Source organism: Delphinus delphis, chromosome 11 (assembly GCF_949987515.2).
Source record: "Delphinus delphis chromosome 11, mDelDel1.2, whole genome shotgun sequence".
Classification (NCBI taxonomy): domain Eukaryota; kingdom Metazoa; phylum Chordata; class Mammalia; order Artiodactyla; family Delphinidae; genus Delphinus; species Delphinus delphis.
Window position 1 is genome coordinate 4,247,749 of NC_082693.1, and position 24,719 is coordinate 4,272,467.

The 24,719-nt window shown below is 51.4% G+C and overlaps 1 protein-coding gene across 4 annotated transcripts in view; it reads right to left on the bottom strand.

Annotated features, from left to right (window-relative positions):
* The window catches only part of TSPAN11 (tetraspanin 11), a 64,057-nt gene extending 53,897 nt beyond the window's left edge, over positions 1 to 10,160 (bottom strand). For all 4 annotated transcript variants that reach the window (XR_009521293.1, XM_060026037.1, XM_060026040.1 and 1 more), the window contains exons 1-2: positions 10,021 to 10,160; positions 7,972 to 8,105 (exon numbers count right to left, since the gene is read on the bottom strand). The gene's annotated coding sequence lies outside the window, so the exon portion shown is untranslated. The remainder of the gene's footprint in view (positions 1 to 7,971; positions 8,106 to 10,020) is intronic.
* Positions 10,161 to 24,719: the final 14,559 nt, after the last annotated feature.

Here is a 24,719-nt window from a genome sequence, read left to right on the forward strand (position 1 = left end):
AGGCCAAGCTGGGGAGGAAGCCAGGTGTCCCGGGTACCCAGACCCCGCTTCAACTTGCTTTCTGCCAGACGCACGGATGGTGTATCTATGTGCGTGTGTGTGCAAGGCTGCGGGAGAGGACGTTCATGCATCCAATTCTAAACTCCCATTTTCACTTTGGGTCTTGGATGTAAATCTGCTAGGTCTTAAGTCCAGGAGATGATGTAATTTATCAAAGAGAGTTTGGAAGCTGCTAAGCTCCCTGATAAATAAGCCATGTTTCTTCATCCCAGGTCTGTGAAAACATATTTTCTACGGACTTAGAAACCTAAGAAACCTTAGAAACCTAAGAAACCTTAGAAACCTAAGAAACCTTAGAAACCCCCACCTTGGAAAGTATTAGAATCTTCCCCCTGCAGGAGAGCCAAGCATACAGAAACTTGTCTTTTTAGAGATACTTGACCTTTCTGGGCAAGGAAATAATGTACGCACATGGCAACTAACCAGCAACCCCCGCACTGTTACCCTAATTCTTTCCAAAAAAGAACTGTAGTTCCATGAGTTCCAGAGGGAGGATGTTATAGAAACGGACTTGGCATCAGAATATCCTAGCTATTGCCCACATCGGCTCCCTAGTCGGGTACCAATTACATCATCACCAGGAGCATCACTACCCATTGTTCCCAAGGTTTGGAAAGCTGCCCGCATGTCCCAGGTCTAGAAGGTGGAGAAGAGACTTCTTAGACACCAGTTCAGCCTCACGTGTTGGCCAGGGAGGCCCAGAGGGTGGAGGCCATTTCTCCACTCTCACCAGGTAAGAGCTGGGACTCAAACGCATATCTCTGGTCCTCAGTCCTAGTTTGGGGGTTTCGGGGAGCTGCAGACTCACAGCGCTGCCCCACGGTCATGATCTCTGAGCTCTTGCTGCCTCTGGTCATAACCAAGGCCACCAACGCCAGGACAGCAGGAGCTAAGGAGCGTATAGTGCCCTGGAGATGCGAAACCTCTAAAAGGATGCCTTGTTACTACTGATAGCGATGATAGTATGTAATATGTAAAAATCTGTCTATCAATTTAGCTGCTAATTTTCCAAATGAGGAAGGAGGAATGGAAGAACCCAGCCAGCTCTGTGGGGAGCAACTGCATTTTTGACAACCCAGATGGAGTCTTTATCCCTGGATGCTCGTGTGCCTCTGGCCCTTGAATTCTAAGATAGCACAACGGCAATCCAGCCTTTGGGTGGACTCACACCCTTCCAAGGACACCCAGGACACTGGGCAAGGCTTGGGAGAACTGGGAGTAATTGCTTTACATGTTCATAGGCTCCCCAGCTTAGATTTACTGAAATGCCACATCATGCCTGACTGTGGGCAAGCTTCCCCTCCACTTCCACCGATCTTGAGGCCAGACATTCCCGGGTTTGTCAGCTGCGGGATTTGGGGAAAGTCTTTAACCTCTCTGTGCCTCAACATTCCCAACTATAAAATGGGGATAAGAGCACTGCGATGACTGTAGGAGATAATGTATGTTAAAACCTATCACAGTGCCTGGCACATAGCAGGACATCAGTAGGTTCTAATCCCTGTGACATTTTCACAAATGCCCCATGGGCTACATTGTTGGAGGGCCAGCAGTTGGGGCGAAGTATCCTGGGGGGATCTGCCTTCCCTTGAGGGAGTGGTTGGGAGAACAGAATTCACCCTCAGTTATGAGGTGATGGTCAGCAATACAGCCTTCCGACTTCCCAGGCATGTATAATGTTCATTCAAATGATTTCAAGATAGCTCAGAAGTGTGCTTAAATCCCTGCATTTACCACATGGGTACCTTCTATAAGTTAATGTACTAAAAGACAATCATATCTGTAGTAATGGAAAGTAGCGCCCAAAGCTAAAATTGCTATTTATGATATCTGTTAAGGATAACATGATTGCTGTAGGTGGTAGTGTTATTCTAGTCCCAAGCTCTGCTTCCTGCAACCATTTCACCTCCCAGGGCCTTGGTTGTGTATAAAATAACAACTACAGTTACGTCCAGCCTTGAAATAACCTTCAAGGCCTTGCTATCCCCTCCCGCTGGCTTCCTCCTGTCTTGCCTTCTCCACCTAACCATCTCTGACGTTCGCCTGCAAACAGGAAGGTTTAAGTTTGAAAGGCCAAGCCAAGAGCAGTGGTCTCAAACTTGAGGTGCATCAGAATCCCCTGGGGGGCTGGTTAAAACGCAGTTTGCTCCCCGCCTCCCCCCAAGAGTTCCTGAGTTGGCAGGTCAGGTGGGGTCCTGAATTTTGCATTTCTAACCAGCTGGGGGATGTTGACACTGCAGACACTGCAGGTGGAAGACCTCGCTTTGAGAATTACTGCCTTAGGGCAGTGATTTTCAACCTTAGCTGCACTAGGACACCCTCCCCACCCCTCCCGCCAAGGAATGTAAAAAACCCTTATTCCCAGGCTTCACCCCAGGTGAACTCGGTCGGGATCTCAGAGGGGAGCAGCCCAGAGACCCTGGTTCAGAGGCTAAGCTTCCCTCCAGCCGCGGTGCCCACATCCAGAGCCCTGGGTGCTGAGCTGTCCACGGTCACAGCCTGGGGCTGACGGCTATGGCCCAGCAAACCGTTTTTGCACGGGACCAGTTCGAATGTTTCAGTCTTTGGGCCTCTGGCCTCCGCTGTATGTCCTTCTTTGTTTTTTGTTTGTTTCAGCCCTTTAAAAAGGTAAAAATCGGGGCTTCCCTGGTGGCGCAGCGGTTGAGAGTCCACCTGCCGATGCAGGGGACGCGGGTTCGTGCCCCGGTCCGGGAAGATCCCACATGCTGCGGAGCGGCTGGGCCCGTGAGCCATGGCCGCTGAGCCTGCGCGTCCGGAGCCTGTGCACCGCCACGGGAGAGGCCACAGCAGTGAGAGGCCCGCGTACCGCCAAAAAAAAAAGGTAAAAATCATCCTCAGCTTGCAGGTCATCCAAAAACAGTTTGCAGAGCCCTGGAGAACAGCCCGTTATGCAATTATTAAATCTAATGATGGAATCAGCAACTCACAATCAGCATTAATCATACAGTAAATTAAAACCAAGGTAGAAGGCAGACCGATTCAAAGGGACTAAATGTACGATGTAAACATGGTTTCTCCCGCTAATCTTTTACTTGTTATCATCGCTGTTTCTTTCTAACCCAGTTTTTCTTTCTACATTAAAAAGGGAGGGGGGGTGGTAGAGGCAGGACAGGAATAAAGATGCAGACGTAGAGAATGGACTTGAGGACACGGGGAGGGGGAAGGGTAAGCTGGGACGAAGGGAGAGAGCTGCATGGACATATAAACACTACCAAGTGTAAAATAGATAGCTAGTGGGAAGCAGCCGCATAGCACAGGGACATCAGCTCGGTGCTTTGTGACCCCCTAGAGGGGTGGGATAGGGAGGGTGGGAGGAGGGAGACGCAAGAGGGAGGGGATATGGGGATATATGTGTATGTATAGCTGATTCACTTTGTGATACAGCAGCAACTAACACACCATTGTAAAGCAATGATACTCCAAAAAAGATGTTAAAAAAAAAAGGGGGCGGGTGGGCTTCCTTCCACCCTCCTCCAGCTCACGGTACCAGTACCTGCTTCCTAGAACTTGCTTGGAACTTTCGGTTTCCAGCAACTTAAAAGCCCTCAGCGACGTGCTCAGAGCTGTCTGAAAGTGCAAACTGCCTTCTGAGTATTTCATTCTCTCCCAGGGCTCCTGGTTCTAACTTCCGGTCTCACCCTCTCTGCCCACAGACAGAGGAGTTTCTTTCTTCTGGAATAAAATTCCTGGTTTCCCTAAGCCTGTGTGTGTGCAAAACCCACTCCAAACTGTGGAGTCACATGGCACCTGCACGTGGCCCCTTCTCCCCCTCCCCCTCCTCTCCAACCCTGAGAGCCCTGGGTCCCTGGTCACTAGGCCACTCCCTCCTCTGTCCCAACCTATCTGCTCAGTTTGGGCATAAAAATAATCGTACCCGGAGCAGCTGGTGAGCGTCTCTAAATGGGCCTCAGAACTCCTAGAGGCTTTGTGCTTTCCAATCTGTTCCAGACCTCAGACGAAATGGACAACACCCACCTCTACTCCTTTCCTTTGTTCTTTTCTTCTGAACCTTTAAAAACCCCTAGAACCTGTTAGTGAATGACCTAAGCTGACTTTTAAAAAATGTAAATGATTTAAAGCAGGAGGGTGGAGGCCTGGAAAGGAAACGGCAGCCTCCAGCATTTTCCAAAGATATAAATCACAAGCAGGGATCCGAGGGCACTTCCCCAGCCCACTTGTTTAAAGGATTAGCTCTGCCCTAACTGGGCCACCATCCACAACTGTGACCCACAGGAGGGTCCTCGCTGGCTTCCTGGGCCAAAACCAAGTCTAGCCTCACAGGGCCCCGTGCCTGGTTTAATGCTCGGCTGTTTCATCTCAGAATTCTTTTTGTTTTATTTTTGCTGTACGCGGGCCTCTCCCGTTGCGGAGCACAGGCCCAGCGGCCATGGCTCACGGGCCCAGCTGCTCCGCGGCATGTGGGATCTTCCCGGACCGGGGCACGAACCCGCGTCCCCTGCATCGGCAGGCGGACTCTCAACCACTGCGCCACCAGGGAAGCCCCATCTCAGAATTCTTAATAATTTATCTTTGAACCTGTGTTTTGTAAGTGAAGTCTCATGGGACGGTGGGCATGAATGCGAGCTGGGGAGATACGCACAGTATGTGGACCCACTGTTCCTTGAGGCCGCACTTGACCTGGTGCTCCTGATGCCCCAGGAGCACAGAATCCCAGGGCATCCTTGATGTGCGGGGTTCAGAAAGCCTCAGAGAGAGTACAGGTAAGGAGTCACGTCCATGACAGAGCAGCCTGGGAGGCCAGGCTCCCTGCTGGAACCCGAGCTTGATTCAAAGCCAACAGAAAGCTGTGCATTCTGAGAAACGCCAACAACCAAGGGCCGTCCTGGGATAGCCTGTCTTTCCCGATTTCTGCTACCTCCTGCATTACTCACCCACGTACACTGAAAATGATGACACAGGAGGAAAGGAAGGACAGCCTTTTCCCTTTCCCTTCTGTCCCTCCTTCACCACTAGGCCAAAGGTGGTGTGTGTTGATGGAACGTGTGTGTATCAAGAAGTGAAACAAAAACACCTGAGTTAGTTTCTTGCCCCATGTCTGCTGTCCTGGTAGGAACAAAATACACGCGCACATACGAGCTGTGAAATAGGAATCGTGTCATTTTGGTGTTTCAGCGTATGAGTGAAATGCGCATCTATTTACATTTAAAACAGGCGTTGCACAATATAAAGGCGAATGTAAAATTCATGCAAGTCATTCAAAACTTTAACTTTTCTTTACTTACAATGTCATTAAAAAGCAAGTAAAAAAACCACATCATGACAAGTCAATAAAGAGGCCACGGAAGAAAGGAAAAAGCTTTGTATTTCAGTACCTATAGGCACTTTTTCCTGCTTTTTGAGTTAAGGGCGCGGGCGTAGGGATTTCTCTTTCAGGCACAGACGTAGGCATGGCTGAGGAGTGCTTCTGAAATATCCGCCCAGTGGACATTTACCGAACCCCTACCGCTCGCCCAGCTTCGTGCTGGTTGCCAGGAAAAGAAAGTCAATTTCCATCCTCCAGCAGGGGTGAGGTATACCATTCTGAAACCCGGGTATGGGACATTGTTTTCCAAACGTCAGAACCCTCGTACGTGTCTAGTAAAGGGGCTTCTGAGAGGGAAATCTCTTTACGATATTTCATGAAACTTGGGCTTTTACCTGTCAAAAATGCTTCAGAGTTCAGCTACCACTCTACACGGTCAACCAGGATAGGTAATGCTTTTTTATTAAAATTTTGCAATCGGTTCCAGACCTCAGGCAAACCGACACAAACAGCTCACTCCTGTCCTTTGTCTTTTTTCTCTTCTGAGCCTTTGAAACACACTAGAATCTGTTAGTAAATAACATAAGCTGATTCTGAAAAAATGTAAGTGATACAAACCAGAAAGGTGGGCACTGGAGAGTGAATCCCTTTCAGTTTTGTGGCTCTGAATCATTTTTTCAGATGGAGAAACAAATTTTCATTTATGTTGAAATTTGGCTGATAAAAAACTTTCAAAACACGGGGTCCGTGTTTAAAAACAAGAGGAAGAACCCATATGTCAGGACAAGGTGAGAACCACTTTGGGTTACCTCCCCCCGCCAACACACATTACCACTGGAGAGGGTCTGGGTACCCTGCTCGTGATCTCAGCAGATCGGGGACCCAGCCGAGCAACTTCCCGTAACGTTCCCTCAACCTCTGTAACATCCTCAAGTCTTGAATTCTTGGTATTTGACAGCAAAGCTCCTTAAGCCTTTACGAAGGGCCATGTGCATAGCCCCCGAGGAGGGGGGCAGTGAGCACGGATGGCAGAAGTTCTGGAATACAGCCAGCTCCTCTCACAGCCAGGTGGGGAGGGGAATGGCCCAGTTGGAAGGGCACCCAGAGGAGGTAAGGGACGGGGCTGGCCTGGGGGGGGAAGCCTCGGGGACCTGAAGCCAGGCTATGACCTAGAGACCGTCTCCTCCGCTTACAGAGCAGGAAAGGTCACGGAAGGCGCTCAGGAGAAGGCAGAGTCCAGATTCCAGGCTGGACAGCTGACCGCCCGGGCTCTCTGCCCCCTGGCACTTTCCAGACCCTTCTCTGAGCTCCAGCTGTGGCCTGGGTGAGACCCCCACCCCCACCCCCGCTGCAGTCTGCACTCAGCTGTTCTCGCCTCTCCTCCGGGGAGTAAGTTTCATCTCCTTCACAACTGGCTGCTCGGAGGTCAGGGCTGGGTCTTTATTAGCCTCAGGCCTGTGGCACACAGGGAACGTGAGAATATTGACCCCCGCCCGAACCCCTCTCCCCCCTCCACCACCTCTATTGGCTCTGCCCTCTGCCTGTGTCCTCTTGGAAGGTTAAAGCTTCTGGACCCGGGAACGCACAAGCGTCAGCCCAGCAGGGATGCGTACAAGAAGCAAGGTCAACGTCAGAGGAATTAGCAGAGGGCTGCGTCCTGCACTCAGTCCCTTCTGTCCACTTCTCCCGTCTCTCTCCTCAACCAGCCACCTAAAACAACCCCACAAACAACTCAACCTCCTTCCCCGTCCTTGGGCGGACTACTGACGCCCAGCCCTTGGGGTTTAGCAAAGGTGGTGATGAACTGTATTCTGTGCCCCAAACCTGGGCACAGCACCGGACAGGGGAGTCACCCCGCCATTCACAAATGAATTTACAAGAAGCGACAAAGGAGGGATGTTTTCCGTGGCTGCTTCAATATAGGGCGTGGCATGCCATCCACCTGGCTCTCCAGGCTCAGGAATCACTCAGAGAGAAGGGCGTCCTCCACTACCAACTACTTGAGAAAAACCAGGCGGAGCAAACTACTGGGGAGAGACACGTGCATCTGGGCAGTCTGCCTGGGACACACCCAAAGGAGGATGATGGCAGACGGGAACCCCGCACAGGCAGCTCACCAGTATCAGCGTGTCTCCTATCCACTCTGTGATGTCCACTGCTTCCTTCTGGTCCAGAACCCCGCACACCCCATGATGCAGAATCCTCTTCACGTTAATCTTGACCCAAAGCTCAGGAAATTAAACCAGTTGCAAAAAAGCAACCATATCATGAATTCCACGGCCAAGCAGTGATGGTTGACGGGATGACAGCTCTGCATGTCTGAACCACAGCCTTTGGTCATCCCCGAAGGCTGAGTGTGCGTTACTCCCCGTCCCAGTACTGTAATTTCAACTTGGAGTTGAAAAGGCCCCATCGTCTTCGGATGCAATGGCTTTCTAGTTTTATTTTAATGGGAGGGCCCTTTCTTCAAGGGAAGTCCTATATGGAAGCCAGCCCCTAACTCACATTAGTCCCAAGCTGGGGTGTGCAGAGCCCAGGGCCCTGCCTATGGGCCCGCTCCCCCCTCACAAGCTCCCAGGAGCACGATGTGAAAGACGCGCATCCCTCTCCCTTATTGAGTTACTCACTCACTGACAGCTTCTCCGGAGCACCTACTAGGCTCCAGGTGCGGTGAGCCAGCAGGTAACAGGAGGTCCCTCCTCGGCAAAGCTCTCAGCGTGGCTGGATGCAGCTGAGAGCGGTTCAGATGGTGCGGAGAGTGCTAGGAAGGAAACAGATCAGGGCAATGTGACGGAGGCCGGGAGGTGGCCACTTTGGATAGAGGGTCACCTCCTCTCTGAGGACGTGAAATGTGGGCTAGACCAGAACTATAATCTGGAAAGATGCTGATTTTGACCAACGAGGAAACAGACCCAGAGAGGTGAAGGGACTTTCCCCAGGTCACACAGCGGGTAGGAAGCCGAGCTGCACTGAACCCGGGTTTCCAGGGCTTCTTTACGAAGCAGCTACTACGGGCCAAGAAGCCTTGGTGACAGGTGACATCCAGGGGTGACAAACCACAACCACATCCCGGTGTCTGGGGCTGTGAGGACTCTTGACGCCCTCCCTGCCCTCCTTGGCAGGTGCAGCGTTGGTTCTAGAGGATGCCCCGTGACCAGAAGATGGAACCCTGAGGCTGGTGACCAGGGACAGAGAGCTCCCTCCTCTGCCATCTCCCTGGCCTGAACTGTGGCCTGACTGCTTCTGGTGGTGGTGACAAGCAGAGAAAAGCCAGCCGGGGGGTGTGAAGGTCCCAGCCCACCTGGAGGAGGGTCTCTGCACAGCTGAGCTGCTCCAGGGCTATGATTTGAAGACCTGCCAAGCCGGCTGTCCTCTTGTGCTGTGGAAGCATCCACACCGAAGGGGCAGCACCAGACAGGCCTGCGAATACCTCACACTCCAAGAGATCGAGGCCCGGCACCGGGCAGACACTCCTATCTCTGGAATATTCTAGGGAGCGGTATGAAGACAGCTGCTGCTGCAGCCCACAGACCTGGCCCCCGATGCATTCCCCAAAGCCCGATCGGCGCGCCCGTGGGCCTGGCCTTCACTCTTTGTCCCTGGAGCCTCCCCGCTGTCAAAGCACTTTGCTTAGCCAACTTGAGCCTCCAGACACCTCCCGAGGTGGGCAGGACAGCAGTCATTAGTCCCATTTTGCACACGAAGCAACTGAGTCCCAGGGGGACAGGCGCAGGGAACACGCTACTGCCGTGGTGACCCTCCACCAAGTTCTGGTTCAAACCCAGGTCTCCAACTCCACCTCTAATCCAGCTGCCCACAGCTAACCACAGACCACCCGCTCCGGCCGAACACCACCCAGGTCTCTCCCACACGGCCACCTACCCTAGGCCCTAGGGTGCACTTGGGGTTTTTCCAGGAGCTCCCTTCTCTCTCCACGCCACCCTGCCCCACAGTGGGTGCCCATGTGCTGAGACGGCCAACACTCACCCCCGCACCCTCGGCAACTGAGACCCAGCTTGAGATGCCCCTTTCATATTTCCAGCCAAGTCATGTGTGTGAACGTACAGCTGGTGAAAACAATACACCTAGAACCTTCCACACCTCCTGTCCTTCCATACCAAGCCAGCCAGCTGCAGGCACAGGAGCAGGGAGGACACACAGGTGACAGGGCCTGCAGAGCCGGGTTCCCCCAAGTGCACAGATGCGCCCATGAAACTTGTGGACCACCCTGGCAGGCAGACGGACCCACCGAGAACGATCCTGTGCCCGCACAGGAGACACGCCAGCTGCCAACACTGGGCAAGGCCTTGCCGGGGGTACGGAACCAAGGGCTGTACCCATTCTAGTTAGGATGGCTCTGGGCCTGTCACCTCGGGCCCGTGCATAAGAGCCACCAGAAGTCCAGGTGGACAAAGAGAATGACGTTTGGAGGAGAGACAGACGCGCACTGAGGTCCCGAGCTCCCTCCCGAGACACTAAGTGCAGACGGGCAGTCTCCGGAGGACGGATGGGAACACGGCAGCCAGCGGTGCGTGCTCGCCCCATCCTGCCCCCATCCTCCCGGGAGTCGGCTGCCCGGGCCCGCCGGGCCGCGCTCGGCCACGCAACTCCCAGTCCCTCCCGCGGGAGTCCCGAGCGGCCGCCGGGCCCCCTCCCGCGCCCCCGCCCGCACTCACCGGTCGCGGGCTCCGCAGCGAAGGCCGCCGGCGCCGGGGTGGGGCTGCAGGGCCAGCGGGTGAGGACCGCAGCCGCGCTCAGCCCCGCGCTCGCTCTGCACTTCCTGCGGCCGCGCCCCGCCTCCTGAGCGCCCACCCCCGGCCCCTCCAATACCCGGGCTCCTTCTCCCGCCGCCCCGCCGGCCGCCCGTCTTTGTTAGGGGTTGGCCTTTCTCCCGTTCAGAGCGCACGAAGCGAATCCAGTCCGAGTCAGGGCAGCTGTGCGGTGGCCCCGGGGTCCCTGCGAGGAGGGGGGATGGATGGATGGATGGATGGGTGGATGGATGGAAGTCGGGCGGCTTGCAGACACCCTACCCGGGCCTCCCGGAGGCCTCCCTGTCCCCCCAAGTGGGCCCCTAGTGGGGCGTGAAACCCCTCAGGGTAGTGGGGGAAGCTGGCCGTGGGGGTGTGCGGGGACTCTAAGGACCGGCCCGTGTGATCACAAAGAGCCTCCCCATCCTCCCCGCTTCCCCCCAGACCCACGTACACAAGGAAGACCCCAACCCAGCCCTGTCCCTCTGAGAGTCCTGTGGGCCGTCAGCTTTCCATTTCCTGGGCTCTGGGAGTCAAGGTCTCCTTCCGGACTGGAGAAAAAAGCGAGTCGACACAGCCCATCTGTCCCGCCCTGGCCCAGAGCAGGGGCAAAGCTGCCTGAACTGGATCCAACCGGTGGGGCCTCATGGTTCCTGTTACCTGCCAAAGCAGCAGAGGCCTGAGCTTACCCAACCGTGGTCTTTTCAAATTTGAGCACAGAAAGCGCCGTTACCCATTTACCAGGCTGCTGGTCCAGGGCTGCCAGCCATCCTCCCCGCACCTCGGGCTGTGAAAGGGGGGCAGAGGGGAGGTGGGATGGGGGCCTCTGAGGGAGGTGACGGCAATAGTCCCTGGGGAGGAAGCACTGAAATGGGGGGTGACTGGGGAAGATGCAGCAGAGGCGGGTCTAGAGAGCTGCTTGGGGTGAGGGTCTCAGGAAGGAGGCCTTCGGGGCGCTGGGGGAGAGGGAGACAACAGGAGCACCGAGAAGCTGAGATGAAGGACGAGTGTAGACCAGGCAGGGCAGGCCGGGCTGAGGGCAGAACCCGGTCTAAGCAGGGAGAGGGTGGGTGAAAGAAGCTGCCCCGGTTGGCGGGGGTCTGTGCAGTGCCTGGTGCCACATCACGGAGGAGAGGGCGGGTCCTGCAGGGGCCCAGCTCCAGGGCTGCCGAAGAGGAGGGCGCCCAAGGAAACGGGGCTAGACTCGGCGATGAGGCGCTCCTCAGGGGCTTCTGAGAGGGTCCCTCAGTGGAGGCAGGATGAGCCAGGTCCCCCTCCTTGGGGGCATCCGGACCCGATTGGGTGGTTTACTTCTGCTCCAGAGGCCTCTGAAGGGCCATCCCAGCTCCGGAGTTTCCTGAGGGATCAGCTTCTGGGGAAACTGCGTCCAGTTCAAGTTCACTCTCTGCTGTCCCATTTCTCTCACTTATTTTTTTAAGATTATTTATTCAATTTAGTTTTGGCTGCATTGGGTCTTAGTTGCGGCATGCGGGATCTTTCCTTGTGACATGCGGGCTTCTCTCTAGTTGTGATGTGTGGGTTTTCTCTCTGTAGTTGTGGCGCGCAGGCTCCAGGGCGCATGGGCTCTGTAGCTGTGGCGCATGGGCTCTAGTTGAGGCATGCGAGCTCAGCAGTTGTGGCGCGAGGGCCCAGCTGCCCCGCGGCATGTGGGATCTTAGTTCCCAGACCAGAGATCGAACCCGCGTCCCCCGCACTGTAAGTCCAGTAGTGGACTCTTTACCACTGGACCACCAGGGAAGTCCCATCTCTGTTGTTTTTTTTAAAATAGAATTTAAAAAATGTATTTATTTTATTTATTTATTTTTGGCTGCGTTGGGTCTTCTTTGCTGCGTGCGGGCTTTCTCTATTTGCGGCGAGCGGGGGCTACTCTTTGTTGCAGTGCACAGGCTTCTCATTGCGGTAGCTTCTCTTGTTGCAGAGCACAGGCTCTAGGCGTGCAGGCTTCAGTAGTTGTGGCTCGCGGCCTGTAGAGTGCACGCTCAGTAGTTGTGGTGCACGGGCTTAGTTGCTCTGTGGCATGTGGGATCTTCCCAGACCAGGGCTTGAACCCGTGTCTCCTGCATTGGCAGGCGGATTCTTAACCACTGGACCACCAGGGAAGCCCTCATCTCTTGCTTTCTTACAGGCATTGTCCCTAAGAGTCCCTCCCATTGACGCCCGGCTCTCCGTCTCCGTGCGTGGTCTGTTTCCCAGAAATCCAGACTGAGACAGAGGGTCAGTGAGAAAGGGGGCTGAACAAAGGAAAGGTGGGTTGGGGGTAGAGAAGAGGCCATGAACCCCCGGCACCGCATTCAGGGTGAAGGCCGAGCCTGTGGTGGGAGAGAGGCCAGAGCAGCACAGAATGTGAGGGCCCCTCCGTGAGACCTCTGGGGAGGACCTGGACCTCTGGGGAGGACCTCAACCTCTGATGAAGCAGTTTCAAGTCACAGATGTGCCGGAGAAGGTGGTGTTAAAGGAAAAGCCTGAGAAACAGGTGGTAGAAGATGGTTTTCTAAGGGGTAGAGGAGAGAAGGGTGGAGGAGACCTGAATGGGAGAAGAGGCCGTCGGTGGGGTGAGGATGAAGGGAAGTGCGTGTTCACGAAAGTTAGTGTTGTTGAAACCATAGTTAGGAGGGAGAGGGCAAAGTACTCCGGAGGGACCTTTAGCAATATGAGAGGGCCAGTGACAAATGAACCTCTGAGCCAGGATGTCCGCTCTCCAGCACTATCCCTGGCGACATTAAGATCGAGAGGAGCGAACCCATGGAAATGTGATATGCAATTTTAAATTTCCCAGTAGCCCCATTAAAAAAAATGTATAAAAAGAAACAGGTGAAATGACTTCTAATGATACATCTTATTTAACACAATATATCTAAAAATGTGATCGTTTCAACATGAATCAATATAAAGAGTTATTAAAGAGATGTTTTACATTTTCTTCAAACTAAGTCTTCAGACCCTGTGTGTATTGTACACGCACAGCATATCTGAATTCAGATGCTGCCTCTACGTTGGAAGTGCCTGGATTTCATAACATTTATGATTGAAGAAGTAGATTTATAAACCTAAGTTGCTCTATACACACTTATGCTTTCCAGTAACCACATCGAGTGATCAGTTTTAAAATTTAAGTTTAGAGAGCTTCCCTGGTGGCGCAGTGGTTGAGAGTCCGCCTGCCGATGCAGGGGACGCGGGTTCGTGCCCCGGTCCGGGAGGATCCCACATGCCGCGGGGCGGCTGGGCCCGTGAGCCATGGCCGCTGAGCCTGCGCGTCCAGAGCCTGTGCTCCGCAACGGGAGAGGCCACAGCAGTGGGAGGCCCGCGTACCGCAAAAAAAAAAAAAAAAAAAAAAAAAAAAAAAATTTCAGTTTAGGTTAATTAACTTGTTGAAATAAAAAATTTGGTCCTTCTGTTGCACTTACACGTTGCAAGGGTTCAGTAGCCATGCATGGCCAGTGTTCCCATGTCAGACCTCACGGATGTGAAACCCCAGACTTCCAGAGTTTGGTCTTTGTGTCGTCCGCACCTTCTATGAAAGAATGGACCTTCTGCCCCCTCTCCGCCCCAAGAGCTGCTCCACTAACACGATCCTGATCTGTTCCATTTTATTTCACACTTGGAGAAGTTGGCGGGTGAGGATCCAGCATCTGTGGGAAAGGAACTGGGGGTTGGCTTGGATCCCCTGGGTAAGGCGAGGGAAGTGAGCTGTGAGTTGGACATATTCCATTCCCATCCTCCTCCTGCGTTCTCGTGAGGAAGGCCATGGTTTCCTGGTCACACTGGCTCCTCCAAAGGCTGAGCTGATAATTCAGAGGACAGATCTCATTGTCAGGATCCTCACTGTCATAGTTTCCCCACCCCTGCCCCAGCTCTGAGCACTGACTGAGTCACAAACGCTTGGGCTTGGCTTCTGGGTCTCGGCCTCAGTTCCTCATCTGCAAAATGGGAAGAGTACTCCTTCATTTGGGGAAAAAACAAACAAACAAAAAACGGAGGGCCGGTGAAATCCCCAACAGGAAGCTACAGTGAAGGAGGAGTTTTAGTCCCGGACTGGGAGATCTGTGCTTCTCATCCCGGCCTGCGGCACATCTGCCGCCCCTGGCTGGGGACAGGCAGCCCCTGCCTCCAGTCTGTGTTCTGGCACCATTTGCTGCCTTACATCGGAGATGCATCGCGGATGCTGGAGGGATGGGACTCGCAGAGACTCCTTTAGAAATGTAAAAAGTAATAATAACATCTAGACTTCTTCCCTTAGATCTCAACTGACCATCACCCATTGATTGAGGTACAGGGTAGATCTCGTGGGGTGCCCTTCATGCCAGCACGGGACCTGATATCCTGAATTCCTGGCGACGGTATCTATGTCCACTCCTAGAGGTGGAGTCACGGAAAACACCTTTGTTTTGGGTGGAAGGTTACACACGCACTCCACACACACACACACAGTCACACACACACAGTCGGCATCCCCATCCCCAGGACGTTCAGCGCATCAGCTTAGCGGTCAGGTTGGACCGTGAACCATCACAGGTCAGGAAATGTAAACCTTGGATTTCTCCATCCTCTAAGTACAAGCCTGTCTTCCAAAACAGTTTGCAGTTAGTACCCAGGAGGGTTGCAAGGACATGAAGCTTCCCTTGACAACCTCTGCTGCTGCTTCCGGACATTCCTGCTTGTTAAGCTGTCGTCCTGATGCGGCCCCGATGAGACCTCTTTGTATAGACTCTGTTGAGTTCCCGTCTCAGGAAGAACAGCCACATTCCTGCAGGTGGACCCACCCAGGTAGAAGGCACTGCCCTCCACGTGTGCATCCTATAGCTTGTGTGACTCAGCCGGTCTCCCCATCTTTAAAATGAGGAGCAACTCATCTTAAGACTATTGCTACCCTCTGAGCGTGGGGGCTGGTCTCGGTTTCTTCATATGACAAATAGAGAAAAGGAGCCTCTGGTCAGCACTTCTCCCTCTTCCAGGCCTGGGGAAGGACAAGATGTTAAATATTGATCAGTTGGGATCAGCTTGACTTCAGCCTGCGTTTCGCTGGGAGCTTGATGACCAAGCTACTCCTTTTTGCAACAATTCCTGGTGCTTCTTAGGAGGTGGTAACGAAATGATTGCGGCACCAAACCTCACAATCTCAGGGATTATTCCCACGACAGAGACGTCCCAGCAGGAGTAGGAGTTTTTCAGCTGTTGCGAGGCACACTTCCAATGACACCACGAACATTAGTTGTGCTAATTAGTGCTTGAAATAATTACTGATCTTCATTAACAGTGTCAGAAGCATTGCTTAGACTGCTTGCCATGCTCTTGGCATTCTTCATGAAGGGCTTTACAACCTGCTTCTTTCCCAGAAGAATATTAAGGCAAAACATAGAAAAACACACCTAGGGTTCAGAAAACATAAGGACAGATAACTGAGCAAATGTACCAGCGACGTGCAGAATGACACTGACTCTTTACAACTGGAATTTTTTCGTATGCATGGCACGCAATGCTAGTCCTCTCTCCTCTTACTTTGCAAGTGCTCGGAGCTTGCTTTTATAACTGGGGCATAGGCTCTCCCAGGCTCAAAGGTCATATGCCAGGGAGGAGGGGAAACCTTTGGATAAACATGGCAAATATTCCTGGAGCATTTATGTTATTTAAGATTTACCTTTTTGGGGCTTCCCTGGTGGCGCAGTGGTTGGGAGTCCGCCTGCCGATGCAGGGGACGCGGATTCGTGCCCCGGTCCGGGAAGATCCCACATGCCGCGGAGCGGCTGGGCCCGTGAGCCATGGCCGCTGAGCCTGCGCGTCCGTAGCCTGTGCTTCGTAACGGGAGAGGCCACAACGGTAAGAGGCCCACGTAACAGAAAAAAAAAAAAAAAAGATTTACCTTTTGGGAAAAGGTTTTTAATATTTTCAAAATTATAACATCTGTATATGTTATATTATTCACCAATCTTCTATGGGTGAATATTTAGAATGTTTATAATTTTAAAAATTCACAGTGTGGTTATGAAGCATTTTTTCACATATAGTTTGGCCTACTTATTCAGTTATTTCTTCATGATAAATTTCTAGAAATGGAATCGCAGAAAACGCAATTTTTATGGATATATATATATGTATATATAATATAATGCATGGAAAAAGTTGGAAGAATATCTTTTAAACTTAGTATAAGTATAGTAATTACTTCTTTTTTTAAATTAAATTAATTTATTTATGGCCGCATTGGGTCTTCATTGCTGCATGCAGGCTTTCTCTAGTTGCGGTGAACGGGGGCTACTCTTCATTGTAGTGCGCGGGCTTCTCCTTGTGGTGGCTTCTCTTGTTGCGGAGCATGGGCTCTAGGCACGTGGGCTCAGTAGTTGTGGCTCGCGGGCTCAGTAGTTGTGGCTCGTGGGCTCTAGAGCACAGGCTCAGTAGTTGTGGCGCACGGGCTGAGTTGCTCTACGGCATGTGGGATCTTCTCGGACCAGGGCTCGAACCCGTGTCCCCTGCATCATCAGGCGGATTCTTAACCACTGTGCCACCAGGGAAGTCCTGGTCATTACTTCTTGAGAGGGGACTGGGATTGGGGATGTAATCAATGAGGAATTTGACCAAATCTATAACGTTTTTGTTTTTCACAAGGAGAAAATATCTATGTAACTTAACATTAGTTAAAATTAAAGATAACAACAACAAAAAAGGGCGAGATAAAGTAGTTAGCTGACAATCACACAGCATTGGAAGTAAAACTGTCCGCTTTCTTCTACTGAAGAAAAATGAGAGGTTAAAAAAAAGAATAAAAATAGGATACATAAACTGTAAACTGATAAAGGAAAGAAAAAGGAAACATAACACCTAAAACCTGACTAATCCAATAAAAGTAAGAAATGCAAAAAAGAAAAGAAACAAGAAAGCACAGTAAATAGAAAATACAAGTATATGGACAAAATAAGTCCACATATATCAGTGCTCAAAATTTATGTGATTTGGTCAAAGTCTCCATTAAAATGTCACAACTCTCATACTGGGTAACCAAACAAAGTTCAGTTAAATGTTGTTTGAAAGGGATACAAAAATATAAGGCACAGAAAGTTGCAAAGTGAAGGAATGGAAAAGATTATTAACCAAGGAAACACTAACCCCAGGAAACGGGTGTGCCAGCGCCAACACCAGACAGAATGGAGTTCAAAGCCAAAAGAATTAATGGTCCGAGAAGAGGGTTTCTGTTTGGTTTTGTTCTTGTCCACTCATAAATCTTTGTGCATGGTTTCAAAATGTATAAAGCAAAAATGACAGCGCAAGTAGACAAAAAATAACCAAGGATTTAATTACTTGCATCGTCCAATTCAGCTGCCCCTAGCCACATAGTAGAGTCAATAACCACCGAGCTGTTGAGCCCTTAAACTGAGATGTGCTGTAAGTATAGAGCACATGTCGGCTTTCTAAGTCTTGGTACAAAAAATCTGGTAAGATGTCTTGGGAATATTTTCAAATATTGATTACATGTTGAAAAGATCATATTTTAGAGATATCGGGTTAAATAAAATCTATTAAAATTAATCTCACCAGTTCTGTTTATTTATTTTAACATGAATACTGGAAACGTTTAAATAACATGTGTGAGTCACATTGCATTTCTATCGGACAGCACTGAAGGGGATTTGAATAATATAATTAATAAGTAATTAATAGATTACTAATAAACAGACAAAGGTGATATTTTGACTCAGAAATTTTACATTCTTTTTTTAATTAAAAACTTTTAAAATTGAAGTATAGTTGATGTATAATATTATATGTTATAGGTGTACAATATAGTGATTCCCACTTTTTAAAGGTTATACTCCATTTATAGTTACTATAAAATATTGGCTATGTTCCCAGTGTTGTGCAATATCTCCCTGTAGCTTATTCTGTACCTAATAGTTTGTACCTCTTAATCCCCTACTCCTATCTTGCCCCTCCCCCCTTCCCTCTCCCCACTGGTAACCACCAGTTTGTTCTCTACATCTGTGAGTCTGCCTTTTATTTGTGCTGTATTCACTAGTTTGTTGTATTGTTTAGATTCCACATATAAGTGATATCATATAGTATTTGTCTTTCTCTGTCTGACTTATTTCTCTTAGCATAATGCCCTGCAAGTCCCTCCATGTTGCTGCCAATGGCAAAGTTTCATTCTTTTCTTTATGGCTGGGTAGTATTCCATTGTATATACGTACCACATCTTCTTTAGCCATTCACCTGCCGATGGACATTTAGATTGCTTCCAAGTCAAAAAAGGATTTTGACTGCCTTAATTTGGCCTCCCAGTCTCTCTCCACACTCTCTCTCCCCCTCCACCCCACCCCACCTCATCTTCCTCTCTTACCCAGAGAAATAAATCCAATTCCACTAAAGATGAAAGTGCTCTAATGAGGCCTCCTGGCCTCCCTCGGCTACAGGTCTGGCTTTCTGGGTGCGCACCCTGGGTAGTCACATACGGTCCCCCGCTTAGAAAGGGCTCACCCCTCATTTACTGCTCTGCTGATGCTGTCTTGAAATTCTTAATGTTTCGAACAAAAGCTCCCCACTCCCTGCATTTTCATTTTGTGTCACCGATTCTGAAGACAGGCTTCTATTTCGCAGGGTCTGGCCCTTGATATTTCTGCAAATTCCTCAGCGGGTGTTACGCATTTTCCACTCGAGTTAAAGATGCAGGATTGTGGTGTCGCCTGGACCCCACAGAAAGCGCGATCACCCGTGTCTTCACACTAATCTTACCTTTCCTGCCGGGTGGGGAGGCTCAACTGGGGAAGGAGAACTAACATCGTTAGTGTTCTTTTGTGAGCTGCTTCTCCCCACCTCTTGCGCCCCGGTTACTCATACTTACCCCTCCAGCCGTGTCACAGCGTGCAGGCAGGACGTTCCCCAAACTTGTTCTTTCTTCACACCTTTGCGCAAGGTGCTCCCCACCCGTCTGCTTGGGAAGCTCCTTCTCGGTCTTCAAGGTTGCCTGTGTGCTCACCTCCTTTACGAAGCCCTCCTTGGCCCCTCTGGGTAGAACTGCGTGTCGCGTCCTCTTGATCTGAGGTCTCCAGTAAGAACTGAGCCAGGAAGCTGGCATTCTTTTCTTTACACCTCTTTTCCACTAGACTGGTGGCTTCCAACCTTTGTGTGTGTGTGACACACTGCAAGGCATTAAAATACTAAAAACACATTAAACAAGTCGAGAATAATTACAATGCGGTCACTGCCGCGGTATAACTGGGTCCCGCAGGGACTAGAATAGCTCCCACTCTATCTGTCACTTGGTCGCCTTTAATACCGGTTTGCTGCTCTGAATGTGACCTCTTGTGTATTTCACATGTTAATTCACATGTTACGTTTTCTTATGTTCCAATAAACACCAACGGAGACCAGCGGCCGGCTCTACTCCGCCCACTAGTCAGACTGTCTGCCAACGGGCTGCATCGGCCTGGTTGGGTGCGGGGGGGGGGGCGTCCCTTTTCCTAATTTGTGTAAAAGGTACCATTTGGACTAATGGGTGCTCTAGCTTAGGACGCCCCAGGGAGAGGACTGGGTTCCATTCATCTTTATTTCTCTAGCTCTTAGCACAGTGCCGGACAGTAACAGACCTTAATACCTGCGGGATAAATTATGAAACGATCAAGAGGCTCTGCTGATAGCATGCATCATGATTTGGGCCTCGTCTAAAACGTGGTTAACGTACATTTCCCAAATCCAGGCTGCTGTGGGCAGTGGCTCTTAAGTATGCTGGATTCACTTCTGTGATGCGGTGAGTTCCAGCTGTCCCCGCCGCAGCCCCAAGCAGCGAGCAGAGCCCTGGAGCCTTCACGGCTGTGCAAAGTCCACAGAAGCCCCGCCCCCCGCCGGGGGCGTGTCCAGCTCTCCGTTATCACTCACCAAGTGCCCCATCCCCCCCATCAAACAGGAATCCCGCAGTCTCCCTCCCACGTAGCACATATGTGATGAGCACGCCTTTAGGCATTAGCACTCATCAAGAATTTACAAATCCTAGAGCTGGAAGATGGCTTCGAGGTCACTTAGTTCAACCCCACTCACCATCAGGGGCCCGAGACCTGGAGGGGACGAGATGTCACACAGTCCGTTGTTGGTAGAACAGCAGCGGGAACCCAGGTCAGAAAGCCCTCCCTCCTGGAGGCCACTTGTGGGTCTCCTACTCCTTCCCGCTGTCCGGGTCCAGAGACTTCCCCTGCCCCACCGCCCCGCCGTGGGCCACCGTCCGTGGCCATGCCCTAGTTCTGCTCTAAGAGGAGGCAGAGCCTGCCCAGAGACCGAGAACGGGGCACGGCAAGGAGGTGACCTCCTCCCCTTCTAGCCGTGCCAGGAGCTGGCCCGGGTCTGGAGACCTCACCCGGATGCCGGGTTTTGCTAACGAAGAGGCTGGAGATGACGGGGAGGTCGGCCAATGAGCAGCCGGGTGTGGTGAGCGACTTCCTGACATCCGGCTTCACGTCAGACACAGCGCCTAGAAAGAAAACCTGCGCCCTTTCTTCACTCATGGAAGTTCTCCACTTTCCTCACCTCGTCTTAAGTGTTTGTTTCTGAAGGCTTGCAGGGAGCACCAGGGGCTAGCGGGCAGGCTTTGCAAAGATGTCTCCCTCCCAGGGCTGGGAGGGAGACTGGGGGAGCCTGTGCATGGGGTCTGGCCCTGCCTGAGGCTGGGGGCCTCTGGAGGACCTGGCAGGAGTTAGGGCTTTTCTGTGATGCTGTCTGCCCCTCAGATCCCAGGCTGGTGTGGGAATCTGTCTGCCAGCCTGCAGTGGGCCTCCAAGGCCGTCTGGGCAGCAGAGTCAATCCTGGGGGCTCAGCCGGGGACTCTGGGGGCTGTGTGTTTCCTTCCGCTTGACAGATGGGGGTCCTGACACTTCTGGGAAGAGGCAGCCACACCCAAAGGTCACGAACAGAGTGAGACCCTGCGAGAACCAGACCGAGGAGTTCCGGGCTTCCTTTGAGGTAGGAGCTAGATGAGCCCCGGGGCAGAGCGGCTGGAGTTTGCTGAGAGGGGGAAACTGAAGCTTTGTTCTCACCCAGACAGTCCAAGGACAAAGTTAATGGCAGGAGCTGAGCTCTGCTGGAATAAAGAGATAAGATGACCGCTCCTGAGGTCAAGGAGACCTCCCCGACTGCACGTACACAGGAAGGCTCCTCAGGGGTCAAAAAGGGAGGGGCGCCACCCCATAATAGGTGTTGTCAAACCTCCTACAGGCTTGTGGGCTGGAATCCATCGTGGCAAAAAGTTGTGCGTGCATATAGGGGAGGGCCCTAGGACAGGTCAGAGGTGGGAAAGAAATGAGATAATTGACCAAACGGAAACAAAGACCTGGAAGAACTGCCCTGTAGAAATGACTTAACCACCTCTTTACTGCGCTCCTCCTTGCTAGGGGGGATGTCCACGCCCTTTTTCTCCGGGTGTGTATCTCTGCCTCGCTTCTGTCTTAAATAAACCAACTGTTTCCCTGTGAGTTCTCCCACTTGTTGTGCTGTGTCTCTAATAATAAACTTTGTACCTGGTTTTACAGCTTTTGCCTCCTTGAGAAATGCAGTTTTCAATGGGGCAAGAGCCAGGGGAACTTTGCTTCTAGCCTCTAGCCCCTGGTAGACTAGCAGCTAGGATTCCTGGTTTTCATCCAGGCTGCCCAGGTTCAGTTCCTGGGCAGGGAACTGAGATCTTGCTTCAAGCCACCACTCACTGCTGTCCCTCCGAGAACACCTTGATGTGAAGTGCTGGCTCTAAGGGTTATCTGCTTGCACGGCGGTCACGGAGCTTGGGGGGCGTGGGGCTGGCAGGGAGGAATAACGGGTAAGAGAGTGAATTCCTGGGCAGATATTTGTTTGAAGAGAGAGAGGGAGCAAGGGAGAGAGAGAGGAGAATGAGGAATGAGGTCGGGGAGCAATGGGAGGGTGTAACGGCCCAGGTGGCCCTTGGCCATCTTAAAGGTCCAGTAGGGATGCATTCCCTGACCCTTACAATCTAAAGGAGGCACTCCCCCCCCAGTATCTTCTCTGTTCTTTTCCCTTATAGGCCTTGTTACAAATCTTAACTATTTATTTGTGTATTTTTTTGTTTAATGTCTGTGCACGAAGGCAGGGGACATACGGGTTGTTTGTTTGCTCCAGGGCCCAGCAGTGCCTGGAGTACGAACAGCAGGCTCTCAACATATATTTGATGAGAGAATGAACAAACGTTTGTGTTTTGTTTTTTTTTAAACATCTTTATTGGAGTATAATCGCTTTACAATGGTGTGTTAGTTTCTGCTTTACAACAAAGTGAATCAGTTATACATATACATATGTTCCCATATCTCTTCCCTCTTGCGTCTCCCTCCCTCCCACCCTCCCTATCCCACCCCTCCAGGCGGTCACAAAGCACCGAGCTGATCTCCCTGTGCTATGCGGCTGCTTCCCACTAGCTATCTACCTTACGTTTGGTAGTGTATATATGTCCATGCCTCTCTCTCGCTTTGTCACAGCTTACCCTTCCCCCTCCCCATATCCTCAAGTCCATTCTCTAGTAGGTCTGTGTCTTTATTCTTGTCTTACCCCTAGGTTCTTCATGACATTTTTTTTCTTAAATTCCATATATATGTGTTAGCATACGGTATTTGTCTCTCTCTTTCTGACTGACTTCATTCTGTATGACAGACTCTAGGTCTATCCACCTCATTACAAATAGCTCAATTTTGTTTCTTTTTATGGCTGAGTAATATTCCATTGTATATATGTGCCACATCTTCTTTATCCATTCATCTGATGATGGGCACTTAGGTTGTTTCCATCTCCGGGCTATTGTAAATAGAGCTGCAATGAACATTGTGGTACATGACTCTTTTTGAATTATGGTTTTCTCAGGGTGTATGCCCAGTAGTGGGATTGCTGGGTCCTATGGTAGTTCTATCTGTAGTTTTTTAAGGAACCTCCATACTGTTCTCCACAGTGGCTGTATCAATTTACATTCCCACCCGTTTGTGTTTTTTTGAACATTCATGATTCAGTTTGGACAATGATAGGAACCGAAATGCCATTGCCCGTGGAGCAGCTGCAGCGTGTCTCTGTGAGTCCTCATGTTTAAACCAATTACAAGTACGGAAACAATTTGTTGGATCATCCGTGATTCTTCTCCTGAGTGCTGGGGCGCATAACCAAGGGATTAACATATTTTCCAATGGGTATAAGTTAATTAAAGGCACAAGATTAGTTTAGATTTTGCGGTTCCTCCTATTTACTTCATTGCATAATTAATGATCCGGTCCTAGATAGAGTGATTTGTGGCTTGTCTTACTTTCCTGTAGAAAAATGGTGCTAAAGGGGTTTTTATTTTGCCCCTTTGACATGACTATGTCAGGGTCGTAAGAGACTTTCAGAATCGTAAGGGACTAAAGCAACCAGGATGCTGTCCATATTTCGATTAGGTGACGGGCACCCCTGGAGTTGGGGTACCTTGTGAAAACGCCAGGTTCACGGCTTAATGAGGATATGCCCTGAGGACTGCTGTCCCTGCTTGACGACTCAGCTGCCTCTTTTTATTCTCGCCCCTTCTCTGCTCTTTCCCCGGCATCCAGAATGATCTTTTCAAAGCTGAAGTGAGAGCAGGGCACTCGGGGCACTCACAGGCGAACCCTCCAGTGACCTCTCATTGTATTGAGAACAAAAGCAAAGTTCCCCTCCCTGGCCCCCCGGGGCCCTACGGGACCTGCCCTTGGCCTCCTCTCCCACCTGGTCGCTTTCCTCTCTCTCTGAATCAGGCCCCAGCGACCTCCTTTCTTCCCTGGCACAACCAAACCCTCTCCCCACTCAAGGCCTTGCGCCCGTTGTGTCCTCTGCCGGGGCGGTTCTTCCTCCAGACCTTCGTCCGCTGCTTCCTGCTCACCATTCCGGTCTCGGCTTGAGTGTCACCCCCTAGGAGATCTCTTCCCGGACCCCAGTTCTAAAGTGCAGCCCTGGTCGCTCTGCATAACATCTCTGTCTGCCCCAAGAGAACAGAAGCTCTGCGAGAATGGGGTCATTAACTCTTGTTTGTTGCATTTCCAGCAGTCAGAACACTGCCAGGCCCCTGGTCCTCGCTCTAGAAATATCTGTGAAATGAACGAATGGAAATCCACCTGGGAGACTTGCTGGGAGCAGCTTCTCAGCCCAGCCTGTGCCTGAGGGGGAGAGGCCGTCTGAGAGCTAGAAGACAGAGCTGGAAGAAGCAAGTGGTCAGAGGCTGTGGCCTGAGGACCGCCCCGTTTCTTCTGAAGTCCTCAGGGCCTCGGGACGGAACTGCATCGGCTGACCTCCGGCCGTCTCTGTGACTCTAGCCTGCTACCCACCCAGCACAGGCAGAGGAGCGGAGGTCTCGGGGTCCTGGGGGTCCCCGCAGCTGCAGCACCTCCCCTTTCCATGGGCTCCTGATGTTGCATCTTCTGGCCTAAAACTGAGAGGTAAACAGCAGGCAGCACTGAGGAGGGAGGGGGAGGGGAGGGGCGCCAGACAGACCAGGTTTGCGTCTCAGCTCCTTGCTTCCCAGCTGATGACTCCAAACATTTTCTTAACTTATCTGAGCTGTAGTTTTGGCAACTAGGAACGCTTATACCCTGCTGGCAGATTTGCGAGAGGATTACGTGAGTTGCTCTGTGAGAAACTGA